The sequence below is a fragment of the Chelonoidis abingdonii genome, chromosome 1 (assembly GCF_003597395.2).
Source record: "Chelonoidis abingdonii isolate Lonesome George chromosome 1, CheloAbing_2.0, whole genome shotgun sequence".
Lineage (NCBI taxonomy): Eukaryota > Metazoa > Chordata > Testudines > Testudinidae > Chelonoidis > Chelonoidis abingdonii.
This window is the reverse complement of record NC_133769.1, coordinates 68,918,778-68,931,449: the sequence shown is the minus strand read 5'-3', so window position 1 is coordinate 68,931,449 and position 12,672 is coordinate 68,918,778.

Here is a 12,672-nt window from a genome sequence, read left to right as displayed (position 1 = left end):
AGTCCATTCATCCAGCCCATACTTCTTTAACTTGCTGGCAAGAATACTGTGGGAGACCATATCAAAAGCTTTGCTAAAGTCAAGGAATAACACATCCATTGCTTTCCCCTCATCCACAGTCCCAGTTATCTCCTCAGAGGGGGTTTCTCCCAGGCAGAGCTGAAATGTGTGAGAGGGCTGGAGCTTCTTGTGTCACAGTGAGACTAGTTCTGGGCCCAGCTGAAATCCTATGAGATCATGAGCACTGGCAACACTGCTGTCAATATGTTGACTCCCATCTCTGATTGACTCACAATGCCAGCCTCCTTGTCCCTTTGTTACATTTTCAAAGAAGCACCTACATGGTTTCTCCCACGCTGCCCTTCATGCTTAGAAGGAGCTCCCCAATAACATCTGCAAATCTGAAGATTTGCCTTCACTAGACTCATTATCCACGTTCAGATCCCTCCTTTTCTGGGATGCCTACAAAAACTTGACAACAGATAAGCAGCTGGTGTGCAGAGATCACTGCCTACCATGCAGACGGACAGTCTTTTATTGTTTCCCTATACTGCCCCATCAGTCTATCCCTCTGTTGTCTTATCTGAGATTGAAAACGCTTTGGGGTAGGGACTTATCTTTTTTCTGCATTTGCACAGTGCCTAGCACATAACTAGGGTTCCTAGGGAGTACAGTAATACGCAATTAATAATCAAGTTTCCATGGGAACAGATTGTGAAGTCACCAGCACTAGATTATCACTTCTTCTCTGGATCAAACATTAGGCAAGGCGGGGTTGTGAACGAGGGAGGTGGCCCTTGTTCAAACACATATCAGATATAAGAGAATATAGAAAGTGACCAGCCAAGCACACTGGGCCAAGTTCTGCTGTTACCATTGAAGTCAACAGAGTTTCAGTAATTGACAGTAGAAAGCTCACTCTTTTCAATACATGTTTTGGATAGTTTTAGATTTGCTTCATTACAAGGGATCTCTTTCAATGCATGGGATCTCCTGTGTCATCAGTACACAATGGACTTATGTTACAGATTCCTCCAAATGCTATTGGGAAATAAATGCACATAGAAATCTCTTGCATATCTTTGCTGATATAAGCCCTTATATCACCAAAGGAAAGAAAAAAAAAGACCATTCTGGTTCTGAAGTTGCATGGTTGTGATACTGACACGGAACACTAGACCATGATGTTATTTCATGGTCTACAAAGAAACTACCTACAATTCTGTATTCTACTGTACAGTCAAGTTAAGGTTACTTATTCAGGGTTTTCCTGATAAATTAGCCTAGACATGCAGAAAGCCTTGTGACAAAAAACAGTTTGGTAAGAACACTTTTGTTGCACTTGAAGTCCACAAGTTAACACAGCAACGCCATTTCTGTCCCTGGTTTAAAGTTACACTATGATCTGGTGTTCTATCATAGGTTAGTTGTCTCCTCTCTGCAGCCCAGTCTGTAAATTCCATCACAAAAGTTTTCTTTTAAACATTAAAAAGAAGAATCTTAGCTAGGAAAATGACAGTGATTCCTATGGCTCCCAGTTCTTGAGGGGGAAAGCTGGGGGGAGGGAGAGAGCAGGTGACATCTCAGAGCAGAGTCGAAGAACCTGAGAAGGGGAAAGCAAGGGGAGAATTCAGCGAGAGAGAAGTTCAGGACAAGGTAAACTCTTTAGGTACTAATATGGCCTCCATCATCATAGTATTGAAGCCCAGGGACAGAGAGAACCAGTTATTTTGGGGACCATGTTAAGAAGGCTTAATGTCTGGGTGCATTTAGGCTCATTTCCTCTTAATCCACACTATGCTCTTCCACAGAGTCTGCATTTTAATTTGATCAATCAATGTTGAGCTAGCAGGAGCAAGGCAAACTACAGTTAACAATGACCTCTACTTCCCCACACCGATACTGCTCTTCCCACATTCACTGGAGTATAATTATGAAAAACCTCTTCAGTGGAACAAATCTACAGTGCAATTTTTCTCCTTCCAATCAGAGAACTGCGAAAATGTCAGGCCCAAGAAGAGGTAACTGATAAGGCTTAAAAGAGTAACAAACTTGTAACAAACTGGTCTAACTTAATTCCAGATAAGCTATGATTACTTTAAGCTAGTCCTGCAGAGTCAAAAGAAATACCATGTCAGCAGTGACTCTGGCTCAAGTAATGAGCATGTAATAAAGGAAAAACAATATCTGATTAAATCCTAGTGGACACAGACAATATCCTCTTTCTGAAATGGTTCTGTGGAAGGTCCCTAAAAATTGGCCTGACTGGCTAGTTATCTAGCAAGCCACATCTCTGTGCCCAAAAGATAAAGCTATATTTGTGCCATGCTGATCGAGCATGTTGACTGATTTGAGGCAGTCTGGGAGGGGAACTATTAAGGAGAGAACGTGCACAGTGGATTTAGTACCAATTTGTCCTGCTTACTGCTCGTTTATCTTCTCTGTTTTTTGTTTTTCTCCTCACTCTAGAAATAGTGCTGAATGTATTATAAGATAATATCAGGTGCAAAACATTTTGGATATTGATCACCTGATTATTTGGTAGCAGCATCATATACCTTGGCAGGCTGGATCTTTCAATACCTCTCTCCTCATTCACTGCACTCAATACACATTTAGCCAGCCAGGTCTGTCTCATGATTTAATGACAAAGTCCAGACAGAACCTTTTGGTAACCACAGAAAAGTGCATCTGAAGTTTATTTCAATAATAAGGAAATTAAACATACTTGAGATGGGCCAACAAATCTGTACGCAGTGTTCAAGATGTGGGTGTACCATGGATTTATATAGAGGCAATATGATATTTTCTGCATTATTATCTACCGCTTTCTTAATTATTCTCAATATTCTGTTCACTTTTTTGAATGCCACTGCACACTGAGTGGAACTATCCACAATGACTCCAAGATCTCTTTCTTATGTGGTAACAGCTAATTTAGACCCCATTATTTTATATGTATAGTTGGGATTATGTTTTTCAATGTGCATTACTTTGCATTTATCAACATTAAATTTTATCTGTCATTTTGTTGCCCAGTCACCCAGTTTTGAGAGAAACTTTTGTAGAAAGGAGAGATCCTTTTGAGAGATCCTTGACTACTGCAAGGTTCTCTTCTAAGCTGTTTCACCTGTGCCTATATTCACTGTATTCCAGAGAAGGGAAACCTGAGTGCAGCTTGTTCCCGTGGGCTGGCCATTTTGCAAAACCACTTGCCCTGAGGTGGGAGCGTGGCATGCAGGGTGACCAGCCAGAGAAGAGGCTGGATTAAATAACCTACCAGTCATAGAGTTTGACAAGAAGTCTAAAACAGCTATAATTAGAGCAGGGATTTTTCCATGGTTGCAACTTCTTGTCAAACTCTATGACTGATAGGTTATTTAATCCAACCTTGACTCCTGTACTCCAGCTCTGCAAGAGGTGCAGGCAGAGTTGATGGGGGAGTGGCAGCAGTTGACTCACCATGGTGAAGACGCCACGGTAAGTTGATCTAAGTATGTCGACTTCAGCTATGTTATTCATGTAGCTGAAGTTGCGTAACTTAGATCGAACCCCCCCTCCCAGTGTAGATCAGGGCTAAGAAGAACTTTGAAAATTCCTCTTCCTGCCTCTGTTCTCATTGAATTCTGCAAATTTCTGGCATAGTACCATTCTCTTCAGATGGTGCAGTACCTTGGTAATGTTCCCTAAAGGCTTTTCATGACCTCCAATCATAACTGCTTTGAAACCCACAATGATCTCTGTAGATTCTTCTAAGAATATCACAAAATTAGTAATTTAACTATTTTCCCCATAGACTTCAGATGAAAGGATCACATTTTCTAAGTTTTTGAGTGGCAGAAATCTGCTTTCAGATCCATGCCTTTTCTATTATATAATTGAAACATTAGAATTTTTTTAGCCTTGCTTAAAAATATGAGTGCACTAACTTGCACAACTATATCAATATTTTAGAAGCTACCCAAATCTTACAGATGCCAAAAAAGGAAGCTTTACAATCTTTGCTAATCTCTAATGCAAGATATATCCATTATTTATGAAGTTAGCAGACAAAAGGGGAACTGCTGTTGAGTGAAATCCTAAACAATATTATACAATAGAAGCCCTAGGCAGCTAGACACCACAGGTTTTTGTTATTAGCACTGCGGTCCAATCTCTCAGGAGATGAACAGTGAAAGTCATCAGAAAGTTTATACTTTTTAAATATGAGCAGGATTAAGTAAAAAAAAAAAACGAATATATTCCTCATTATGTTAAATTCTTGTTACTGCTCTCAATCCATCATTTTGTACCACCCCATATTGACTTTCAACAGCTCTGCATTTCCTGCTCTGCTCTTAGCATATTTTCTAGATTCATTTTTGGTTTTATTAAAGGCAAATAACCCATGATAATAGAATGCCATGGTGGAGACTTAGACACAGCACTCAGGAGCCGACAGAAGCTTGTAACTTTTCTCTCTTTTGTATAGGTAGTAACTTGTATATGGGGCTAGCCTTAATACTGGCAAATTAGAGACCAATGCCAAGTTGCAATTTCCTGAAAGCTGAGTTTTATAAATCTTTAAGCATTATTTGTTTCTATTATGGATGATGAAATTGGTACAGATTTCTATTCCAGACAGGGTTAGGGGAGGTAGCATGTAGGAGGTGAGGAGGATGAGATAATTTCCCCAACATCCAGGTTGGGGGCTACTTAACCAGAAACTAAGACCTCATTTTAGTCTTCCCTTCTGGCCCTTGGTTTCCTTTTCTGCTCTAAGACCTAAGGCGATGTATGAAATTGTTTCCGAATTTCTGATTCTTTTGTCTTACTAGGTATATAGATACCACCATTATTGCAAGAGGTGGTCTAGTAGCAGATCCAGTCCATGCCTTACAGTTGTGTTGAGTTGCCTTAATATTGCACATAGTGCTTTTACATCTGTACAAATACCTACAAATGTATAGAGCCTCTCTACAAGCAAGGTGAGAAAACTAAGGCAGAGAAATTAAATTATTTGCCCAGTGTCACAGAGGGAATCAAGGTTGGAGATGAAAACTAGGCATTTTGGCTCCTATTCCTGTGCTCAGACCACACTTTGTTTGCTTTATAGATCATTTGTAAAGCTTCCAGATCATTCTTAAAGCTTCTAGAACATTCCTGGTCCAGTGTGGGGGAAAAAAATCTGGGATACTTTTAAATTATTGTACTTAGTTCTCTCTGCTCAGTTTTTCACTTGTTCATGAGCAGTGACAGAGTTAAAAAAACCCAACAACCCTCCCAAAGCATTGAACAAGGGCAAGGCTATACAGAAACCAAATGCCATACCATTTAAAATGGACAGGAAACCTTTCAAAATATCCTGAGAAGGAAGTGACCAATGTCTGCCAAGGGGAAGAGCTAATTTAAGGATCTCTCTTGCTTACTGCTTAAAAAGAATTTCTTCATCTGGCTTTTGCGCTATGTGTGTAAATTTACAAAACAGAAAGGTACACACACGTAAGGGAAAATGTTTTTACTTCTCTAACATTTTGAAATGTTCAAGCTTTCTAAGAATTATGAAATCTTTTGTCTATTGAGAAACTATATTTTCAACATTTCTCCTTTGTGTCATTTACTAAAAAAACAGAGAATGTTTAAACTTAAAAGTAGTCAGAGAGGAATGAGCAACTTTATGAATATGGGGAGGAAAGTGAAGTCTGATGTCAAATGATTATTTTTCTTTAGAAGTACATTCAATGAATTTTTGTCTTTGGCTCAAGGTTTGCACAAATTCCCAATTCTTTGCTTTACCACATAAAGAAAACACTTATAGGAAGTATCAACACGAAACAGGCAAAATGTTTCTATATGTCTGGACTATTCAAGGAATTAAACTTCAGGTGAGTAAAGCTCTAAAGGTGAACTGTAAAACTAAAATTAGTTTTATGTTTTGTGCCTTCTAATGCTCCATTCTGATCTATGCAACAAAAATCTTATCTGAAAAGTTAGAGGATCTCGGTAAGATCTTTGGAGGACCTGGAATTGACTTCACAAGATGTTGATACATGATCCAGATGTCTCCTTGTATGTCTGCACTACAATAAAAGAACCATGCCTGGCTTGAGTCATCTGACTCAGGCTCCCAGGTTGGGCTGCCCAGAGGATTCAGGGGGCCTGAGGCAAAGCAATTTCGGGGGCCTCTTCTATAAAAAAAAAGTTGCAATACTATAGAATACTATATTCTTGTGGGGGCCCCTGCAGGACCCAGGGCCTGGGGCAAATTGCCCCTCTTGCCCCCTCTCTTGGCAGCCATGCTCTCAGGGCTCGGGCTGCAGGTCTATAAAATTGAAGTGTAGATGTTTGGGCTTTGGCTGGCATCCAACATCCAAGACCCCATGGCTAGGCGAGGTTTCCAGAACCCAAGTCTGGACATCTATGCTGCTATTTTATAGCCCCACAGCCCAAGCCCCACAAGCTGCAGCTGTGCCATTGGCCTTTTATCATACTGCAAACATAACCTCCCAGGCCAAACACGAACATGATAGGAATGCTGTTCTTTCCTACAGCAAGTCTTAAGAATGCTGAGTTATAGAATCTTGGTGGAGGGAATCTGGCTATGGAACAATCTTCCAGAGGCTATTAGGCAAATCCAGCCACTGACCAACTTTAGGAAACATTGCCAAAACCTCCTCTTTGATAAAGCTTTTCCACCATAAATGCTGCTCACAATTTGAACACTCAAATGCCAGCAGTGCCAGAGACTCCATGAAGTTCATTAAGGACTTTTCTCTTGCTACTGATTTTATGTGAAGGCACTCAGACACTACAGTGAGGAGTGACAATATGAAACCCAAAGACAGATAATATTCCAGATTCAACATTGTCCCTCTTTCCTTAAATGAAGGCCTAAGCCCTGATTCTGTAAACACCTTTGCAAATGAGTTGCTTTGCTCCCCTGTGGAATCTCATTGAAGACAATAGGATTATTTGTATGAGCAAAGTTGCACATGTGCATAAGTGTTTGCAGAATCACCTCTCAGACAGCTGTAGCTCAGGTTTCAGCCTGTAGTGAGGTCACACCAGGGGTCTTCTGAAGAGCTTGCCGAAATTCTCCCAGACAAAGTGTAATGAGAATTTGATATTTCTAATGTAAAAACAAGCTGAAATAATAAATGAAGTGCTGGGGCCATGTTTCCACATCAGAAGGGAGCAAGAAGAGCTTCAAGCACTTCTTTGCAATTCACCTTTTAAGCCACTTCTGAAAGCAAGCTTAAAGCTGCATAGTGATAGCTTAGGTACCAGCGATTGTGACTTGAGCACATTCATAATGTGGAAGCAGTGTAAAATTCAGACCAGTGACATGTATATTTGATGCTTTAGAAGAGCCAATTTCACAATGCTGAAAACAGTTATCAGCCAAATCATCTGGGAGGAAGACTTTAATCAGAAACATCTGAATGATAATTGGGAATCATTTAAGAACACCTTCCACAGCTGCTACTCTGCAACCTGTCACAATTAAGGAAGATAGCTGTTCTGGTTAAAAAAACAGCCTGGTTTAGAGGGGAAGTGAAGAGAGCTGTGAAAAATAAAAAATAAAATAAAAATAATATACAACAAATGGAAGAAAGAGGAAATTGATAGTAATTAATATAAATCAAAAGTTAGGAATTGTAGAAAATTGATAGAGAAGCAAAGGGACACAAGGAGAAATCTATGGCCCACAGTGTTAAGGACAATAAGAAGCAGTTTTTAAAATACAATAGAAACAAAAAGAATCCGGAAAATGATATTGGTCTATTACTAGGTGGAAATGTAGAATTACCCATAATAATTCAGAAAAGGTGGACGTGTTCAATAAATATTTCTGTTCTGTATCTGAGGAAAAAACAGATGAGATAGTCTGATGACAGGTGATGATGAATCTCTTTCCATTCCACTAGTACCTCTGGAGGATATTTCACAAAAGCTACTAAAATTTGATATTTTTAAATCAGCAGATAGATAACTTGCTTCCAAGAATTTTAAGAGAGCTGGCTGAGGAGCGAGCTGGACTGTTAGTGTTGATTTTCAATAAATCGTGTAGTAGTAGGGAAGTTCCAGAACACTGGAAGAAATGTAGTGAATGTAGTGCCAATTTTTAGAAAGGGTAAATAGAGATGACCTGGATAATTTTAGGCCTGTCAGCCTGATGCTGATCCCGGGCAAGGTAATATAGTGACTGTTACAGGACTCAGTTAATAAAGAACTAAAGAAGGGTAATGTAATTAATGCGCAAAACATGGAAAACAGATCCTGTCAAACTAACTTGATATCTTTTTTTGATAAGATTACAAGTGGGGTAAATAAAGGTAATGACATTGATGTAATATACTTCTGTAAGGTGTTTGACTTGGTGCCGCACAACATTTTGATTAAACAACTAGCATGATATACAATTAACATAGCAAACATTAAAGGGATTAAAAACTGGCTAACTGATAAATGTCAAAATGTAACTGTAAAGAAGGAATCATCATAGAGTGGATGTGTTTTCAGTGGGTTCTTTGCCCTATGCTATTTAACATTTTTATCATTCACTTGGAAGAAAACATAAAATCATCATTTATAAAGTTTGCAGATAACAAAAATGAATGGTAAATAATGAAGAGGACAACACATTGATTCGGAGCAATCTAGGTAATGGCTAAACTGGGTGCAAGCAAACAATATGCATTTTAATATGGTTAAATGTAAATGTATACATTTAGGAACAAAGAATATTGGCCATACTTTACAGGATGGAGGACTCTATCCTGGGAAGTAGTGATTCTGGAAAAGATTTGGGGGGTCACAGTAGATAATCAGATGAACATAAGAACCAAGTGTGATGCTGTGGCTCAAGAGTACTAATGGAGTCTTGGCATGCATAAACAGCAGAATCTCAAATGAACAGAGAGCTTATCTGACATCTTTATTTGACTGTGATGTGACCACAGCTGGAATATTGTGTTAGTTCTGGGGCTCACAATTCAAGACAGATGTTGCTAAATTGAAGATGGTTCAGAGAAGAGTCATGAGAATGATTAAGGGATTAGAAAACATTTCTTATAGGGGTAGGCTCACGGAGCTCAGTGTGTTTAGTTTAAGAAAGAGTAGTGACTTGACTACATAAGTACCTACATGGGGAACAAATATTTGATAATGGCATAGGCAGTGGTTGAACCACTGACTCACAGAGGCTAGCCCCCAGCCCCCAGCCCCTCCCTTGCCTGACGCCTCACCACACCCTTTCCCCCCAAGGCCACATCCTCCTCCCCACAGCCGTGAGCCTACCCACCCCCAGAGCTCCGGACTCCCCCTCCAACCCTGGAGCACCAGATGGGCAGGTGGCACGTGGCCCAGCCTCCCAGAGCACCAAGCAGGCGGGCAGCGCATGGCCCCCCAGAGCATTAGGGAGACAGGTGGGCCCCTCCCAGCCCCAGAGCACAGGGTGGCATGTAGTCCAGCCCCCAAAACACCAAGTGGGTGTCCGACCCCCCTGAGCCTCAGCATACCAGACAGCATGGCCCCCAGCCCTGGGTGGCGTGTGGCTCTCCCCTGCAACCCTGGAGTGGCAGGTGGTGCACAGCCTCCCCCCAGCCCTGGAGCACTGAGCAGCGTGGCCCCACTGCCAGGGCCCCGCCAGCATTGGGCAGCCCCAGCTACCCCAAGTCCCACCCCCCCCAGTCCCAGTCCCAGCAGGCTTCCCTTCTTGGAAGTGGAGCAGCCTACGTGGGCTGGGGCCAACTAGCACCCAGAGGAGAGGGGGCCTCCGGACGGAGCGGGGGCAGGGGCACGCGGCGCTTTGGGCAGGCTCAGCCTTCCTCTGCCTATTAGATGTGTGGCCCCTCGATAATGGGCTCTTCAGTCTAACAGAGAAAAGTATAACATAATCCAATGGATGGAAGTTGAAGATAGACAAATTCAGAATGGAAATAAGGTGTACATTTTTAACAGGGAGATTATTTAACCATTTGAACAGTTTACCAAGGGTTGTGGTGGATTCTCTATCACTGACAATTCTTAAAACAAGATTGGATGTCTTTCTGAAAGATCTGCTCTAAGAATTATTTTGGGGGTAATTCTGTGGCCTGTGTTTTACAGGAGATTAGACTACACCAGGGGCAGGCAACCTATGGCACATGTGCCGAAGGCAGCACGCGAGCTGATTTTCAGTGGCACTCACACTGCCTGGGTTCTGGCCACTGGTCCGGGGGGCTCTGCATTTTAATTTAATTTTAAATGAAGCTTCTTAAACATTTTAAAAACCTTATTTACTTTACATATGACAATAGTTTAGTTATATATATTATAGACTTATAGAAAGACAACTTCTAAAAACATTAAAATATATTACTGGCACGTGAAACCTTAAATCAGAGTGAATAAACGAAGACTTGGCACATCACTTCTGAAAGGTTGGTGAACCCTGGACTAGACAATCCCAATGGTCCCTTCTGGCTTTAAGCTCTATGAATCTATTATGGCTAGAAATTTAGAACTGCTATTCTATATTTTAAAAAAGAGATTATATCAGCATTATTGCTAAGCTCTGTTGTCATGATTTCAGATTCCTTACTTTTTCCTTTTGTTTGTTTAAAAAATTGCATATCCCTCTATCCCTTTAAGTTTAGAGCATGAGGATATCAGTGAGAAGTAAAACCTGGAAGCAGCTGAGGAGGGGACTCAGGGTATCCACATTTCTTTTATGCACATTGGATTGGCAATACTAGGTGTATTTAATATATATCTCATTATTACATGAAACATTCAAATTAAAGAAATCATCCTGCTGTCCAGTTTCCTGATGTGTCAGTACATCAGAGTGCAGCCACGAAGAGCAGAGAAAGTTTGATATGAATTGGAGTTTTTGAAGATGCACAGGGAACCTGTAGAAAGGCATCAAACCTGGCAGAAAAAAAAAAGTAACAGCTCAGGGAGGAAAAATGGCTTTTAAGAACAGACCTTAGATCCTGCAAAATGATACATGGGCCCACAGAGGACAAGAGATAATGAAGAAGAAAGCAGGGGATGCAATAAACCTGATAGAAATGACTGAATAATGAAAGCAAGTTGGTACAGTACTACCTACCAATACTGTAGGCAAATTATAATAGATGTTCAGGAATTGACTGGGAATAGGGTAAATTTACTCGTTAATGTTCTGCAGTACCTAGGTTTACTTATCCAGGAATGGCCATTCTTTTAAGCTAGTCAGATCACAGGACTGGTGAACAGACATTTACAGCGATGGCATAAAGAGTCTCCTGGTAGTCTTTAACACTAGGTTGTGTGACAGCATAGAGGCTAGGAAAGATATGAGACTGAGACATTAGTGAAATAACACTAGACCTGATCCTGCAACCTTTACTTGCTCTTAGTATCCTTAACAGAATCAAGCCCACCGTGTGTTAAGTGTGTGCCTGAAAGAGTCTCATACTTAATGTAATACAACAAAACCTGTTTCCCAAGCTGTGGTTGATGTCGTAGTTAATGCTCATATATGGATTTAGACTGCTGTTTGAGTCCAAGCATTGTTATACTCATTGTGCTGGGCATTAGTCAGAAAATCAGAATTAATTCCAAAAGACACACACAGACAAAAGCTACTCTCATATTGTTGAGAGAAAGATATTAGATTCTATGAGTCCGATTCTGATTCTGCTTACACCAATTTAATTCCAATGACTTAGTGGAGTTACTCCTGGTTTACTACCATATTAGGAAGATCAAATCCTATATGACTCAGACTGTAGTATGCCAAGTTATTTCTAAGAAAGTTTATAATGAAAAAGTATACCAAAAAACAAACAAACAAAAAAACACAGAATAGTTTGCTAATTTTTGTTCAAAAATTAAAAAGCAGGAAAAACACCTTTCTACATAAGCATTTTCCACTCTTTCAAACTGATGACATTAAAGGAATGACACAGAGAAACTTAGATGCATCCATGAAGAGGATAACCAGGAATGAGGGCCAGCATCATCCACTCTTTGCAGTCACAGGAAACTCATTATTTCGGACACAGCCATCTGACCATGAGAGATGATGGCACCTCACTTTTCCAGAGGATCATGCCCACTTCCAATCTCAAATCCCTTTCATTATGCTTAAGGGGAAAATTATTTTGCAGCCCTGAATTTGATAACACGTCACTAAATTTGCAGATTTTATTTTTGGAAAGGTTTATTAATCTCAATTGGAAAGACAGTACAGTACCTAGAACATCTTCTCAAGGGAAAAGAAATAGATCCAAGTATGGGCCCAAATCCTGCAAATGCTTTATCTATGCAGCTTTACCTATGTGGGACAGATCAACTCACATAGGCCCTGTAGTTGGAATGTACTCTACAAGGTCAGGCTATAGCTCTGAACACTGTTTTTATCACTGAAGAGAGACACTGGATATTTGACAGTGCTCAGATGTTCCCCTGAACAATCACTCTCAAAGTAATGTATTATCCTCCAGAATATTAATCAAGACACATGTACACGTGTTTTCTATTTTGAGATGATGATGATCTCCTTCAATTTTCATCTGAGGCTTCCAATTGTGAACTCTTCAGGGCACTGAAGTCAATAGCAAAAGCAAAACTCTTTATGTCTTCACCCTACTTCTTCCTGGAAAGCACGTAGCACGTGGTGGGTAACAATATCAGAAATGATTGAAAAAATGTGAGTAATTT